At 40.5% G+C, this 17497-nt stretch overlaps 1 long non-coding RNA gene across 1 annotated transcript in view; it reads left to right on the top strand.

Moving 5' to 3' along the window:
* LOC147361284 (uncharacterized) overlaps window positions 1–16786 on the top strand; it is a 38760-nt gene extending 21974 nt beyond the window's left edge. Inside the window, exon 2 of the long non-coding RNA XR_015140011.1 lies at window positions 16560–16786. This is a non-coding gene — a long non-coding RNA (uncharacterized LOC147361284). The remainder of the gene's footprint in view (window positions 1–16559) is intronic.
* Window positions 16787–17497: the final 711 nt, after the last annotated feature.

Below are 17497 nucleotides of genomic sequence, written 5' to 3'. Positions count from 1 at the left end.
TCCATTCTGCTTTCAGTGGCTCCTGGTTTTACTTAAGATACTCTTAGTTTGTGCCAAACACTCAGCTTGTCCTTGCTTATTTGAGGTGAAAAAGCTGATTCCCAACTGATGTAGCAAATAGCTAAAATTGCTTATGTATACGCTTTCTACATGGGCATCAGTATTGCCTTTCAATGTCTGCTCATTTTGGCATTCATTTCGAGGACTGGCAACTAAGGATTTTACTTTGATTTTCATTCTATTTAGTCCTCATGGCAGGAAATGGTATTCAATAACACTGTGAAGGCTTTTTAAACTTCCATTTGGAAAATTTTTTCTTATGTAGTGGACAAGTAATTTCTGCTAAACCTTAAGTAAACACTTTATTTCATTTACTCCTCTAAGTAGCCCTACATAGACATATAGGGAGAAATGTGAGTAATGACATGTGAAAGAAACATTTTACATGTGTTATTTAAAATGCACAGGCTGGTGAAAAAATTGCTGAAACTTTGCAAAATTCACTGTATTTTCCCCTAGGTCAAAAGCACAATTATGTGCTTCCTGAGTTTTCAAATTGCAAAGTATATGGAGTTTCATGGTTTACCCAATACTTAGAAACAAACAAGTGATTATCAAGTAAGGCTGAAGGCTTAGTTCAACAGGTAAACTCACGGAAATGACTCTCATGTTCTTAGCAATGTATATGTACCTACATGGAATCCGTGGGGCAGTCCGACCAGAACTAGAATAGTTAAATCCTTTGCTTGTGTTATTTCACAGCTTTTTCTAGCCTTTGCCAAGGTTAAAAACGGAGAAAACTCTTGCTAGATCAAGACGAAGATTGGAAGAGACCTGGAGGTAGATGTATTTTAAAGATAGAGATAAGTTATGCAATGTGGATTGACTGAATGTCAAAGAAAGGCTGTCTACACCTCAAAATGAAGTGTAAATTGTCAGGAATAGTTCATTCTTTGTTTCACTGATGCTGGACAAAATTTAAGAATTGTTTGTGAAATGGTGTAAATGAAAACCTAAGCCACACAGCAAGCGGTAAATAAACATTCCTTGGGGTAGAGATTATTCAAAATGAAATATATAGTAGAAACACTATGGTTTGACTCATTTAAAACTTGTCTGGACAAAGAAGTATGAGGAATAACATAAGGAACACTATTTCTTCGGTGATGAGTAAAGAGCTATGTGGTTTTACATTGTCCATAATTAAGTGTTTGGGAAACAAGGCTAAAAAAAAAAAAAGATTCACTAATTCAGATGCTTGGAGAATGGGCTAACTCTTGGGAGGCTGATGCAAAAGAAACAACACCACCCATCAACCCTTGTGTGAAAGTAGAATGATCCCAAGAATGGCTAGAGCATCTTGGAAGTTGTGCTTGTTCCCCTAAGTCAGGTTGTCCTTTCTGCAGTCCCACTTCTAGAGAAAAATTCAAAGTTTTTTTGAATTCAAAAAAATTCAAAAATTTCAAAGAAAAATGAAACAGTCATCTTAAAGAGATATCTATGCTTCCGTGTTCATTACTTCATTACTCCCAAAAGTCAGGGAATGGAAATGGCACGATGGTTAGCTAAAGAAGATGTGAAATACACACACATACACAGAGGAGTACTATTCAGCCTTAAGAAAAAAGGAAAACCTGTTATTTGTGACAACATGGATGAACCTGAAAGGCATTATGCTAAGTTACATAAGTCAGACCCAGAAAGACCAATGCTGTATGATCTCACTTATATGTGGAGTCTATAAGGCAGAACTCAGAGAAACAGAGCAGAATGTTGGTTACCAGGAGCTCAGGGAGTGGGGGCAACAGAGTGAGGCTGGTCATGAGTACAGACTTCCAGCTCTAAGATGAATAAGGTTTGTGGATCTAATACAAAACATTGTGTGACTACAGTTGCTAACACTGTATTATATAATTGAAATCTGCTAAGAGAGTAGAATTGAAATGTTCTTACTGACGGGAGGAAAAAGGGTAACTATGTGAAGTGACAGATGTTAATTAACTAGATGGGGGCAATCCTTTCACAATGTACACACACGTCAAATCATCATGCTATGCCGCTGTGGATATATCTGCTAATATTTCCATGCCTTAATTTTCTGTCTTTATTTCACCTTCCTGGCAAAATTTTTGGGAGGCTTAATGCTGCAGCTTTAAATGGCTTACAATTTTATTTGTCAGTTATACCTTAATAAAGTTGGGAGAAGGATCCTCTTTATCCTCACATAAGCCAATTGAACCTGGGAGGAAAGAAGACAGTTGTTAACTTGTGTATCAGAAAAGCATGTAGTTTCAAAAAAAAAAGAAGAAGAAAGAAAGAAATGAAAGAAGAAAGAAAGGAAGAAAAGGAAAAAAGAGCAACTAGTTATCATTATTTCATTTTTCAATGCTTGCACTTTCATCTTCAGAACACTTATTTTGATTACAATTTGATTTGTTCCTCCTCATCAGGATTGAAACTTTATAAACAGTAACAGGTATGGGAATATTAGAAAATTATCCCCACAGGCTTCTCTGAAAATTATGCTACTTTTATGTACATAGATGATTGAATGAATAAATGTCAAATTTCCAAGGGAATGATACACTACGTTCATCCCCGCTTTTTCTGACAACACTCAGTTTTCCCAGAGGAAAATTAGAAACTCTCACTATAGAAACCCTACATCCAGGCTCCAGCTCCAATATCATCAGAGTTATGTTTCTTCCCTTAGCATCTGTGTGTCAGCCTAGAGCTGGCAACCTTGTCTTTGTCCTTCTGTTGCCATGAAAACCACATGGGAGTTGACTTTAGCAGTCCCTGCCCCATGAATGTTAGTGCCAGTGAGGACCCAGTGTGGAAAAATTCCCTCTCCCCTCAGTTGATGCAAGCGAGATCTGGACTGAGGGCTGTGGCTGCTGCTGCTAAGTCACTTCAGTCGTGTCCAACTCTGTGTGACCCCATAGACAGCAGCCCACCAGGCTCCCCCGTCCCTGGGATTCTCCAGGCAAGAACACTGGAGTGGGTTGCCATTTCCTTCTCCAATGCATGAAAGTGAAAAGTGAAAATGAAGTTGCTCAGTTGTATCCAACTCTTAGCAACACCATGGACTGCAGCCTACCAGGCTCCTCCGTCCATAGGATTTTCCAGGCAAGAGTACTGGAGTGGGGTGCTATTGCCTTCTCCAGGACTAAGGGCTAGAAAAATGCTTTTTAGGACATGTTGGTCATTATAATTTAATGGAAAGGTACAAGTAGACATGTCTTTGAGAGGAGTTGTCAGAATGTTTCTGTGATTGCTGGGGGAATACGAAGTTGCTTCCCTATGTATTTTTCTCAGTTCGGTTCAGCTCAGTTCAGTTGTTCAGTCATGTCCAACTCTTTGCAACCCCATGGACTCACCATGGGGTTGCAAAGAGTCACAGGGGTCTTCCTGTCCATTACCAACTCTTGGAGTTAACCCAAACTCATGTCCATTGCATAGCTGATGCTATCCAACCATCTCATCCTCTGTCATCCCCTTCTTCTCCCACCTTCAATCTTTCCCAGCATCAGGGTCTTTTCAAATGAGTCAATTCTTCACATCAGGTGGCCAAAGTATTGGAGTTTCAGCTTCAACCTTGGTCCTTTCAGTGAATATTCAGGACTGATTTCCTTTAGGATGGACTAGTTGGATCCCCTTGCGGTTCAGGGGACTCTCAAGAGTCTTCAACATCACAGTTCAAAGCCATCAATATTTCAGCACTCAGCTTTCTTTATAGTCCAACTCTCACATCCATACATGACTACTAGAAAAACCATAGCTTTGACTAGACAGAACTTTGTTGGCAAAGTAATGTTCCTGCTTTTTAATATGCTGTCTAGGTTGGTCATAACTTTTCTTCCAAAGAGCAAGTGTCTTTTAATTTCATGACTGCAGTCACTATCTGCAGTGATTTTGGAGCCCAAGAAAATAAAATCTGCCACTGTTTCCATTGTTTCCCCATTTATTTGCCGTGAAGTGATGGGAGCAGATGCCATGATCTTAGTTTTCTAGATGTTGAGCTTTAAGCCAACTTTTCCACTCTCCTCTTTCACTTTTATCAAGAGGCTCTTTAATTCTTCTCTTTCTGTCATAAGGATTGTATCCTCTGCGTATCTGAGGTTATTGCTATTTCTCCCGGCATTCTTGATTCCAGCTTGTGATTCATGCAGCCCAACGTTTCTCATGATGTACTCTGCACATAAGTTAAATAAACAGGGTGACAATATACAGCCTTGACATACTCCTTTTCCTATTTGGAACCAGTCTGTTGTTCCATGTCCAGTTCTAACTGTTGCTTCCTGACCTGCATATAGGTTTCTCAAGAGGCAGGTCAGGTTGTCTGTTATTCCCATCTCTTTCAGAATTTTCCACAGTTTATTGTGATCCACACAGTCAAAGGCTTTGGCATGGTCAATAAAGCAGAAGTAGATATTTTTCTGGAACTCTCTTGCTTTTTTGATGATCCAGCGGATGTTGGTAATTTGATCTCTGGTTCCTCTGCCTTTTCTAAATCCAGCTTGAACACAGTTCTCATACTGCTGAAGCCTGGTTTGGAGAATTTTGAGCATTACTTTACTAACATGTGATATGAGTGCAATTGTGTGGTAGTTTGAGCATTCTTTGGCATTGCCTTTATTTGGGGTTGGAATGGAAAGTGACCTTTTCCAGTCCTGTGGCCACTGCTGAGTTTTCCAAATTTGCTGGCATATTGAGTGCAGCACTTTCACAGCATCATCTTTCAGGATTTGAAATAGCTCAACTGGAATTCCATCACCTCCACTAGCTTTGTTCATAGTGATGCTTTCTAAGGCCCACTTGACTTTACATTTGAGGATGTCTGGCTCTAGGTGAGTGATTGCACCATTGTGATTATCTGAGTCATGAAGATCTTTTTTGTATAGTTCATCTGTGTATTCTTCTTCTTAACATCTTCTGCATCTTAATATGTTAAGATTCTTCTTAAATCTTAGCATATTGTTCTAAAGAGATATGAAGCACCGTCAAGGCATTTATCTTCTTCCTGAAATGAGGTTTTTCTAATGTTCCCCAAATAGCCTCATATTCCTCTTTGGCTGCTGATTACATTTTCTGCTCACTTTGCCCTGGATGCAGTCCTGTAGTCCTAAAGGCATCTTCTTGTTATAGGTGACAGTGCATGTGTCTACTCTGGTGCACAGATCCTATGCTTTGATGAGGAGATAGTCCGCCCCCTGGCTTTCCATTTAAGTTTTGCCCCGTGTCTTGAGGTCTATAGATTCTAAGCAGTGGTGGGAAATGACTAAGAGTGTGGACCATGGAGTCAGACTGACTAGTTACAATCCTCATCCCACCACTTCTTTGCGTACAGGTTTCTCAATCTGTATGAGATTGAGATACATCTGTGGATATTTCTCTTAATCTTTCTATGCCTTAACTTCATATCTGTAAATTAAAGTAAACAGCTTTATTTTACCTCCTTGGCAATGAGAGTTTCTAATATTCCTCTGGGAAAATTGAGCATTGTCAGAGAAATCTAGAATGAGTGTAGTGTACCTTTCCCTTGATGTTCATTCATTAATTCATGTACCTACACAAACAATGGAGAAGGCAATGGCACCCCACTCCAGTACTCTTGCCTGGAGAGTCCCATGGACAGAGGAGCCTGGTGGGCTGCAGTCCATGGGGTCGCTAAGAGTCGGACACGACTGAGCGACTTCACTTTCACTTTTCACTTTCATGCATTGGAGAACGACATGGCAACCCACTCCAGTGTTCTTGCCTGGAGAATCCCAGGGACAGGGGAGCCTGGTGGGCTGCCATCTATGGGGTTGCACAGAGTCGGACACGACTGAAGCGACTTAGCAGCAGCATACAAACAAAGTTTTTTCCTAGTGCAGCCTGACTGTGACTATGAACTCTAACTGTGGAAGCCCAGTATTCATGAAGTGTGTCTAGGATATTCCAAGAATAAAGCCAGGGAAACACTTCTTAGCATTTCTCTGAAATATGCCTTTTATTGTCCTGGTCCTTCCTCATTAGAAAAAACCTTATTTCTGTACCACAGATGTGCTCACAGATGTGGTTGTCATCTCATACTGGCCTCCTAGATAAAGCCAAGAGGTTCTGCTGAGTGTTCATGGATATCAGTCATTCAACTGAACTAGAGAGCTCTCAAGGGCTGTGATGACTCAGTGTTATCATGCACATTATCCTTGTTGATGGACAGAAGATTCCAGCAATTTCAAATATCCTGGTCCTTTTCTAACACTTATTTAAAATTAGATTCAGAATGAGGAGGCAAAGGAACAACACATGTTTCAATTGCACATAATTATTTTTATTTAAAAAGCATATAGATGTCCTGATAACAAAACCATGTGTTTCTAGAATATGCTGGAACATATTTTATAAGCATAATCTACCTGCACCAGTAATTGTAAACAGTGGAAGCTTTTGAACAACAATCTACTGAAATGACTATTATCTTTGCAACAATGCCTGTGCTGATTTTAAATGGCTTCGCAAAGTTTATTTACTCATTTTTCTTTCCATTAATTTATTAACTAAGGCATGTGAATCATATCACTTATTTTTGGAACTAAAAAAAAGAAAGTCATGCTATAATTTATATCAAAGAATGTAAAATAATTTCTGTTCAAAAATAACATAAGTAGCATTTGCCAATATTTTAGGTTCAGAAGGCTATTGAGATTCTTGGCAAATGTTTATAACCTCATAATTTTGCCATATTGCCACCCATCAGGTACATTTTCTAGATAACATATCTTAAAATTCTAAAATATCATTGGAAGAAAATTTGGAAATCATTTAGTCCTGCCCCTCTTTGATGATTAAATTTCAAACCAGACTGATTGACTTTTTTAGGTGACTGATTGACAGGCTTTCTGCTCTTCTTTTTTTTTTTTTTTTTTTTTTTTCTGCTCTTCTTTAACAATAAAGTTTGGTGGTTTTTTTCAAGCTACTTTAAATTATCTTCTTTCCATATTTACTAAAAGCAGGGATGAAGTCAAAGGTCACTGAGCAGGTTGTTCTGAGCAGATGCCTGTAGCTATCAGATTCCTAGGAACACCGAACTACAGCTTTGGGGCTCAGATTCCTTAAGAGTGACCACATTTATTTCCAATTTCTTCAGCCCCATAAGCTCAAACAAAAATCTTCTACTGACAATCTTTCTCTTTTCCTCATAGTCATCTTGAGTAATCCTTATAATAGCTGTCCAGTTGCATACATTCTTTTCTTCTAACTTTATATATTCTGTCTTGTGCTTTAGAAATATCCTATGTGATGTAGTGATTTTTTTCATATTCTTTGAGGGTGGTGGCTCAGATGGTAAAGCATCTGCCTACAATGCAGGAGACCCGGGTTCAATCCCTGGATCAGGAAGATCCCCTGGAGAAGGAAATGGCAACCCATTCCAGAACTCTTGCCTGGAAAATTTCATGGATGGAGGAGCCTGGTAGGCTACAGTCATTGGAGTTGCAAAAAGTCAGACACAACTGAGCAACTTCACCTTTGGAGGGTGGTAGATGGCTACAGACTTTGGGAGATTGGGCAGAGCAGATATTTCAAAGGTAAAAAACCATTGCAAATATCACTTCTTCCAGGTACAAAGGTGTCCCCTTAATTAGATGGTGGTGGTCACCTGAGAAGTCCCCTCCCCTGCTGCTGATAAGCAGACCTTGGACTCAGAAATCCTTCCAGCCTGGTTTTGAAGATGAGTTTCTTCATTTCCTAGTTTCCTGACCTTGGACTGTTTTGACCCTCTGGGAAATGAGAACCAGGGTGCCAAGTTCAATGGGTGTTATGATAGTTCCCTGAGCTGATATAAAATATTATGGGTGTTGTTGAATCTGACACATGGGAGGCATTCTGCATCCTCAGTGCCTTGGGAATGGGCTCATATTAGAAGTTCTAAAAAATTTCTAAATGAATCCTACACTATTTGACCCTGCTTGGACACCAAATGAAAAACAGACAAGCCTCCTTCTTACCCTATGGGTGGGCTATCACCCATCTATATACTGATTCTTTTTCATAAGAAAAGGACGTCTTGAATGTGGTAGGAAACCAAGCCCACATGGCAGAAAGTCACAGAACACACGATCCTCTGTATTACATAGCATGTTTCTGTACCACAGATGTGCTCACAGATGTGGTCATCAGCAGAGATAACTAGTTTACAAGCCCTCCCTGGAAACTCCTCACAGTTCTTAGTAGAAAAGTGATTCTCAGCCAAGTTCTGCACTGAAGCTCAGCCTGTGATGAAAGCATTTCCAACTGTTCCACATCACAAAGAATCAGAGAGGAAAACTGGCCCATGGAGCCTTTCCAACCATGAAGAGAGACCAGGGATCACCTAAGAGGCTAAAGGGCTTCCCACGTGGCTTAGCGGTGAGGAACCTTCCTGCCAATGCAGGAGACTTCCAGGAGGCACAGATTCAATCCCTGGGTCAGAAAGATCCTCTGGAGGAGGAAATGGCAACCTGCTCCATATTCCTGTCTGAGAAAGTCCATGGACAAGAGGAGCCTGGCAGGCTACAGTTCATGGGTCACAAAGAATCAGACGTGACTGAGTTAGAGCATGAAAAGGTTAAAAGCCAATAAAATAGGTGTCTATCATGGCCTCTTCTTTCCGTTATATCTGTCTGTCTTTACCTCCTTCCTTTTCTTCCCCTCTCCTTTCTCTGCCCCTGTCATTTTCCTCTTTTCTTTTATTCTTTTCTCTTTCATTTCTTTTCCTTCTCCCTTCTTCATCTCCTTTTCTCCTAATGGAAAAGACACCACTTTACGTCAGGGAAACATTGGACATCACCTGTTCACTGTTGCATACATTTCTGTGGGGGAGGCACATTGATTCAAATGTGAATACTGTAATGATTTCATTAATGTTACTGGTGATCTGTGATGACATTGTGACCACAGATGTCTAAGAAGGCTTCCTATAATAGCATGGTCCTGAGAAGTCAATAAAGTAAATACGTGAAACAATGTATCTCTTAGATTAAGAGCTATGGCCTGACTTAGGTCCTCTACTTTAGAAGCAGAGTCTGAGGAAGAGATTCAGATACCTGTGACTTACTGGTATAGGGCTTTCAGAAGAAAGAGGTGGGTGGTGAAGGAAGCAGGTATGGTTGGGGAAGGAGCCGTGTAGTCTTTGCTGGATGTTTCTGACTTTAGACTGATCCAGTTGAGGCTATGGAGTGTGACACCATGGACCTATTTCTCTGTGGAGGTGACTGGCTGGCCTTTTGCAGTTTTCATGTCAGCCAGTCATTGGAAGTGGGGTATGGGAGGTGATCTCCTGGGCAAATGGCAGTGTTTTGATGAGGGAAATCCTCTAGAACTGGAGGCAACTGTGGGCCATTAGCTATGACAGAAGAATAATTCATTAGAATTAAATCCATTTTAATTTCTCCAAACAATAAGTATACACCAAAGTTTATGATTTAAATATTTAGCTAAAACTTCTGGGGGTGCTTAGCTACATTTTCAATCATCCCACCTCAGTGGTCATGCATGGGCAGGGTGAGGATTCACAGAAGACCTTCTAGGTTTAGTTTTTAATGTATGAGCCTTGGCTACATTCGAGTGTAAAAGGAGAAGCAGAAGAACAATGACAACAGCAGTCAAAGCCTTCATTCAAACTATGCCCATAACTAGTTTATCAGCTCAACTGGTTTTTTTGCTGATGCAAGAATTGATGCTTTTGAACTGTGGTGTTGGAGAAGACTCTTGAGAGTCCCTTGGATTGCAAGGAGATCCAACCAGTCCATTCTGAAGGAGATCAGCCCTGGGATTTCTTTGGAAGGAATGTTGCTAAAGCTGAAACTCCAGTACTTTGGCCACCTCATGGGAAGAATTGACTCATTGGAAAAGACTCTGATGCCGGGAGGGATATGGGGGCAGGAGGAGAAGGGGATGACAGAGGATGAGATGGCTGGGTGGGCTCACTGACTCGATGGACGTGAGTCTGAGTGAACTCCGGGAGTTGGTGATGGACAGGGAGGCCTGGCGTGCTGCGATTCATGGGGTCGCAAAGAGTCGGACACGACTGAGCGACTGAACTGAACTGAACTGAAACATTGCTTATTTTTTATATTTTGCAATCTGGACATCTGTAAGGGAGATCTAGCAAATCCAGCAACCTTATAGAAAATGAAATGGATCCTATGGTCTATTAATATCTTTTGTTGTCATATGTGTACCATTCCCAAAATTTCAGATGTGCCTCCTTCCTATATAAGCTTCCCCATTGGCTCAGTGATAAAGAATCTGCTTGCAATGCAAGAGACATGGGATCCCTGGGTTAGGAAATAATCCATTTCCCTTTGTGTTCTTAGTAAAATGTTGTCCACAATACGGTTCTGATTTAGCGTGCTGCATAATACAATTTACAGAATAAAAAATTACATTGTCCTGTGATTTAGAATTCTCCCATGTCAAAATGGCCATTGTCTTCTGCAAACTGGACAATAGCGATGCTGCAATTCTTTTTTTGGTTCCAGAATAATCAGAGGCACTCCTTAACTATCTCTGGTTTATTCTCTTTACATAAGTGAAATGAGTTAATGATAAAGCAATGTTCAAAAAATTAAAATGATGACAAAGGCAAAAGCCAAGAATATGCAATGACTAAGCTTTGTTTCTGTGGCTTGAGGGGGTGGGAGGCACCACCCTCTGAAGTGTCCGAGTGGGTCACCCAACAGATGTGCCAAGGACTGGGAAGGAAAAATAAGTTGAACAACTTTTCTCTTGGGACAAGATCCAGAGTTCCATTATTTGTAGTGATAAAAATAAGGGTGGGGATTAGTCTAAGTAATGAAAGGAAAAGGAAGAAAAAAGAACGGATTGGCATGAAAGAGAAGACAATATGAGGGTGTTTTAAATGTGATGACTCTTTGGTTTCCACTCCAGTTCATATTTCTTACCTATATGTCAGTTTTCATCCCAATCCCAAAGAAAGGCAATGCCAAAGAATGCCCAAACTACTGCACAATTGCACTCATCTTACATGCTAGTAAAGTAATGCTCAAAATTCTGCAAGCCAGGCTTCAGCAGTATGTGAACCATGAACTTCCAGATGTTCAAGCTGCTTTTAGAAAAGTCAGAGGAACCAGAGATCAAACTACCAACATCCACTGGATCATCGAAAAAGCAAGAGAGTTCCAGAAAAACATCTATTTTTGCTTTATTGACTATGCTAAAGCCTTTAACTGTGTGGATCACAATAAACTGTGGAAAATTCTGAAAGAGATGGGAATACCAGACCACCTGACCTGCCTCTTGAGAAATTTGTATGCAGGTCAGGAAGCAACCGTTAGAACTGGACATGGAACAACAGACTGGTTCCAAATAGGAAAAGGAGTATATCAAGGCTGTATATTGTCACCCTGCTTATTTAACTTCTATGCAGAGTACATCATGAGAAATGCTAGGCTGGAAGAAGCACAAGCTGGAATCAAGATTGCTGGGAGAAATATCACTAACCTCAGATATGCAGATGACACCACCCTTATTGCAGAAAGTGAAGAGGAACTAAGAGGAGAGTGAAAAAGTTGGTTTAAAGCTGAACATTCAGAAAACTAAGATCATGGCATCTGGTCCCATCACTTCATGAGAAATAGATGGGGAAACAGTGTAAGACTTTATTTTTCTGGGCTCCAAAATCACTGCAGATTGTGATTGCAGCTATGAAATTAAAAGACGCTTACTCCTTGGAAGGAAAGTTATGACCAACCTAGATAGCAAATTCAAAAGCAGAGATATTACTTTTGCAACAAAGGTCCATCTAGTCAAGGCTATGGTTTTTCCAGTAGTCATGTATGGATGTGAGAGTTGGACTATGAAGAAAGCTGAGTGCTGAAGAATTGATGCTTTTGAACGGTGGTGTTGGAGAAGACTCTTGAGAGTCCCTTGGACTGCACGGAGATCCAACCAGTCCATTCTAAAGGAGATCAGTCCTGGGTGTTCATTGGAAGGACATGATGCTGAAGCTGAAACTCCAATACTTTGGCCACCTCATGGGAAGAGTTGACTCATTGGAAAAGACTCTGATGCTGGGAGGGATCGGGGGCAGGAGGAAAAGGGGACAACAGAGGATGAGATGGCTGGATGGCATCACTGACTCGATGGACGTGAGTCTGAGTGAACTCTGGGAGTTGGTGGTGGACAGGGAGGCCTGGCGTGCTGTGATTCATGGGGTCGCAAAGAGTCAGACACGACTGAGCGACTGAACTGAACTGACTGAACTGATATGAAGATCCAAGATCCACTTTTCTATTGGATAGTCCTGCAAGATGTCTGCATAATACAGAAAACTGAAATGTTTGAAGAATGCCCAGTCTTTTCTTCTTTGGCACAAAATATTACATATGTTCATATAAACATCATTATGTTACAAGCCATTTTAATGGCTGATTTGGTCTTAAAAAATTGAACTTTTTTTTTCTTTTTTGAGTGTTATGATGATATATTAAAGGAAAATAGAAATTAATATGTCAGATCCCAGATTAATCTAGTTTGGGGTCTTTCCTCCAGCATTATGAAATTATGTGATGCTAAAACTATAGCCCTTTTATGGATAAGAAAACTGACCCTAGGGTCATGATTCTTATGCTGCAGGCATGCAGTAAGGCTGAGCTTTGATCCTGGACAATGCCAATAGAGAAACCACACTCATGGATGTTGCTGCAAGCATGAGAGTAGGCCCCCAGCTTCCACCAGGCCTGTCTTGCTCCATCCAATCTTTTCTTCAACCTAAAGCCATGATCTATTGACAATGTGAATCTAGTCATTTATCAACCCTGCTGCTGAAATGCTCAGATATTGTCATTGGTTGAATTGTATACTCCCTCTCAAATTCAGATGTTGAAATCCTAACCACCAGTACCTGGAAATTTGACCGTGTTTGGAAATAAGATCATTGCAGATGTAATTTTTTAACATCATGAGGGTGATCCTAAACCAGTATGACTGGTACTTTTATAAAAAGAATACATTTGGACACAGATATACATATATAGTAAGAACACCCTGTGAATATGAACATAGCCATCAATAAGCCAGAGAGAGAGGCCCAGAACAGACCTTTCCCTTGTGGCTCTTAGAGGAAACTGACCTCACTGACACCTTGATTTCAGACTTCTAGCCTCAAAATCTGTGAAGCCATACATTAATGTTTTTTAAGCCACCCTGCTTGTGTACTTTGTTATAGCAGCCCCAGAAAACTTACTGTGTTTCCAGTATTCTTAGGATAATAAACATCCTATGAACAGAAGCAGAGGAGTAGCTAGTAAAACTAAGAACAAATATAGCTCAAGCTTGGCATAGTTAATTTTTCTGAATTGTCAATGGGCTTACAAAAACATTCATTGAGTAATTACCATTGTTTAAGGTGCTGGATATTTGTGAATTTAGGTGACACAATTACCTTTTCTTAGGGAGCTAACACTAGACAAGTAACTATTACATAAATAACTAATTATAATTACAATAAGAGTCAAGAGTTCGGTGAATTGTTCTAAGGATGGAATAATGGGGGTAAACCAATCCTTTTCTTAAAGGAATCAGGAAAAGCAAGAAAGGCTTCTTTAAGGCAGTCATGGTTAAGCTTATATGTGAAGGATGTGGAGATGTTGGTTCATGGAAAGAGATGCTGGGAGAAGTGGCGTTAGGACAAGGCAATAGCAGTTATGAAGATCCCCAGGTCAGAGGCAGTATGGCACTTCCCAGAATCAAAATGTAGTACAGGAAAGTTTAGGTAGAAAGTAGTGCTGGATGGAACAGGAGAAGCAGAAAAGAGTCAAATCAAAGGGCAGGAACACTATCAGAGCTGACTGTTAACTGCTTGCTCAGACTGCAGCATGGGGAATGGATCTGAGGAAGCTATGTGATAGGTGATGGAAGGATTTAAGAAATAATCCATTGATGTAAAGATGTGGTATATATACACAGTGGGATACTACATAGTCATAAAAAAGGAATTCCCCAGTGGCTCAGCCGTAAAGAATCTGCCTGCAGTGCAGAAGATGCAGGTTCAATCCCTGGATTGGGAATATCCCCTGGAGAAGGAAATGGCAACCTGTTCCAGTATTCTTACCTCAGAAATCTCATGGACAGAGGAACCTGGTGGGCTACAGTCCATGGGGTTGCAAAAGAGTCAGATATAAGTTAGCACCTAACAGCAACAACAACAAAAAGGAATGAGATAATGCCATGTGCAACATGAATGCAACTAGAGATTATCATACGAAGCAAAGTTAAGTCAGAAAGAGAAAGACAAATATTATACGATACCAGTTACATTTGGAATCTAAAATATGACACAACGAACTTATCTACAAAACAGAAACAGACTCATAGACATAGAGAGCTGGGAGGAAGGTGGGGGATGGATCGAGTGGGAGTTTGGGATTAGCAAATGCAAACTTCTGCATACAGCATGGATAAGGTCCACATCCATGCTGTATATAATAGCAACAAGGTCCTACTGTACAGCATAGGGGACTATATCCAATATCCTGTGATAAACCCTAATGGAAAAGAATATGAAAAAGAGTGTATGTATGTGTAACTGAATCATTTTTCAGTACAGAAGAAATGAACATATTGTAAATCAACTATACTTCAATAAAATACATTTTTTAAAAAGGAAATAATCCATTGATGGAATCCAGTGGATGAGGTCCGGTAATTGAATGGATGCTGTTGAGGCAGGAGACAGGGAGGTATGTGTCATGACTGCTGATTTTCCAGTTTTTCCCGTTGAGTGGAATGTGGTATTATCCACCGAGATAGGAAATATTAGATGAAGGCCATTTTTTTTTTTTCCTAACAGGGGAAGCAAGGGACAGAATATGACTTTTGTGCCGAATCATAGCATCTGAAGTGACTCTAGGATGTCCGATGTTGCCTGGACCATCAGCCTCATTGTTAGGGGAGGTCTGCGCTACCAAAATATAATTTTGACAATCAAATTTGTAGGTGGTAACTGAAACCATAGGAGCAGATGTGCTCACTCAGCAAGCCAGGGTAGGAGAAGAGGAAAGGTCTTAGCACAATTGAGTGACCTGACACTTCCAGTTTGGGTAGAGGAAGAGGAGTCAGCAAGGATGATAGGGTGATGAGAGAGAACGGAGAACATCCAGAAACATGTGATGTCATGGAGCTTCAGGAAGGAAGCGGTGGCTGTGAGTCTTTAAACTATGAACCAATACATCAAGCAGTGCAATTTCTGGAAAAAGTCTAAGCTTAACAAGAGTTCCTGCAGGAGCTGAGTGGAGAAATGAACAGATGGTGAAACAGATGTTGTATGTGTATTGTCCATATTCCTTTGGCAGTCACTTCTGTGTTCCCAAGGCTGCTTTGCTTGAGGTATGTATGTATGTGTGGGTATATATGTGTGTGTGTGTGTGTGTGTGTGTGTGTGTGTGTGTGTGCTTATGCTGGAGAGTGCCCTTAGCCTAAGCACAGAGAAAGCCAAAATGACAGAACTATTGTCCCCAAAACAGCCTTCCAACATGACAGACAGGGATTTGATAACTAAATATCCCAGTCCCTTGCCCTTCAGTTGTAGTAACTCTAAAGAATATTCTACACTGTTTCTCTGAACACTAATTGCCACAGTGGTAACTAGTTTAATAATAGTTTGATAATAGTGATAACTAGTTTCATTTACTTTCTGCCCTTTCCTGGCATATTCTTCTACTCCCTCTACTCATGTTTCTGGGATCATATTCTTAAATCCCCATTTCAGAGGCTGGGGTTGTTGTTTAATAGCTAAGTTGTGCCTGACTCTTCAGAACTCCATGGACTGTAGCCCACCAGGCTGCTCTGTCCACGGGATTTCCCAGGCAAGAATATTGGAGTGGGTTGCCATTTCCATCTCCAGGGGATCTTCCCCACCCAGGGATCAAACCCGAGGCTTCTGCATTGCAAGCAGATTCTTTTACCACTGAGTCACTGGAGAATCCCAGAGGCTGGGGTACCAGGAACATATAGTGGAGGAGGAGATGGAGGTATAAATGAAACTTAATGAGTTAGCTTAAGAGGAAGAAGAAACAGAGTCGAGAAGCTTTATTATAATTGCAAAAGAATCCTGATTTGTCTGGATGTTAGTGGAAAGGATATAGGAAAGAAGGTTTAGAGGAATCAAAGACAAACCCTTTATTTCCCCTCATGCTAACCATAATTGGTTAAATTATGAAAGAAAAAAAAACAAAAGGAAAGAAAAGCACAATAAGGTTTGCATCATAAAATTTAGGAGACCTCTTTGTAGGTGTGACTGAGGCAGCAGTTTCCTGTTCAGAAGAATAAAACCAGCTCTGATGTTCATGCAGTTTTGTGTGTTTAGGAATTCCCAGCATCTTTAGAATCCACTGTAACCACCCATGACACATTTTTCCCTCCAGATGTGAACATTAAAGATGAAAGACTCAGTTGTCAGTTGAATACTTTTGTATTATTTTCTCAGCAATTATTTTAAGGAATGCATTTGAATAAAATGCACTTTTGGCATCATTTTTAAGAATGGATGATGATTTATGCTTTTCTTGCAGGGACAAGATGGCTCTGGGCATGAGTCATGGCTGTACGCTGGGAAGATTCCGATGGGAACCTTGCTCTTGCTGGTTGATCCATACCTTACATGGACTTGAGGCTGTGCATGGCTTTTATTAATGTGTGCATTTTGCTTGTTAAGGCTCAAGCTTCATCTTTTCCTTCCCAACTGGAGCACTGTTTGTATTTCACATGCACCTGATTCAAAATCTATCCTTGGAACTCAGAGTGGCTTGGGAATAGTCATTTGGAAAAGCTCTGATTATTTGTCAGCTAAAACAGGATGATGTGTTTTCAGCTGAGGTTGGGAAATAGGCTGTTTCTCTGCAGGGGAGCAGATTCAAATGCAAGCCAAGTTCTAATTCTTTTCACATCTCTATCTCCATGGGGCAGCTTTGGTGCAAATCAAAATTGTCCCCAGGTCAAGAAACCTATAAACCACAACACAGCCCTGTACTTTTCTCAACTGCAGAAGGAGTTGTTTTACATGTAGCCTTCAGATGTCATTTTCCCAGTGAAAAATCTGTGTGCCAAAGCAGATGTTCCTGGAAGCAATACCAGAATCTTTCAGGAGCCAAGGTGAATGAACTGTAAGATTGATTCTTGAAGTTTTCTAGGTTAAAACCATTTCTGTCATTGTCCTTGGCACTGGTTCTCAAAATGTGTTCTATAGCCTTGCTTCTCAGACTTGACATGCGTACAAATCTCCTGGAGACTTGGGTAAACCTTACACTTTGTTTCAGTAGTTCTGGGGTGGGGGCTTGAGCTTGTGCATTTCTGACAAGCTCCCAGAGAAGGCCGATGTGGATCCATGTTGACTTCAGAATCCTACTCCAAGAAGTAAGGGAGATACAGAAAAAGTGGGTCTTGCAAGATGCAACACAAAGATTCTCTGGTCTGATAAGTTCAAGAAAAAAATAAGCTGCATTTTTACCTT

The sequence above is a fragment of the Bos grunniens genome, chromosome 13 (assembly GCF_055505025.1).
Source record: "Bos grunniens cultivar Pamir isolate PY7600 chromosome 13, Bosgru_T2T1.0, whole genome shotgun sequence".
NCBI lineage: Eukaryota > Metazoa > Chordata > Mammalia > Artiodactyla > Bovidae > Bos > Bos grunniens.
Note: the sequence above shows the minus strand (reverse complement) of the source record. Positions and strands in the feature narration are given on the sequence as shown.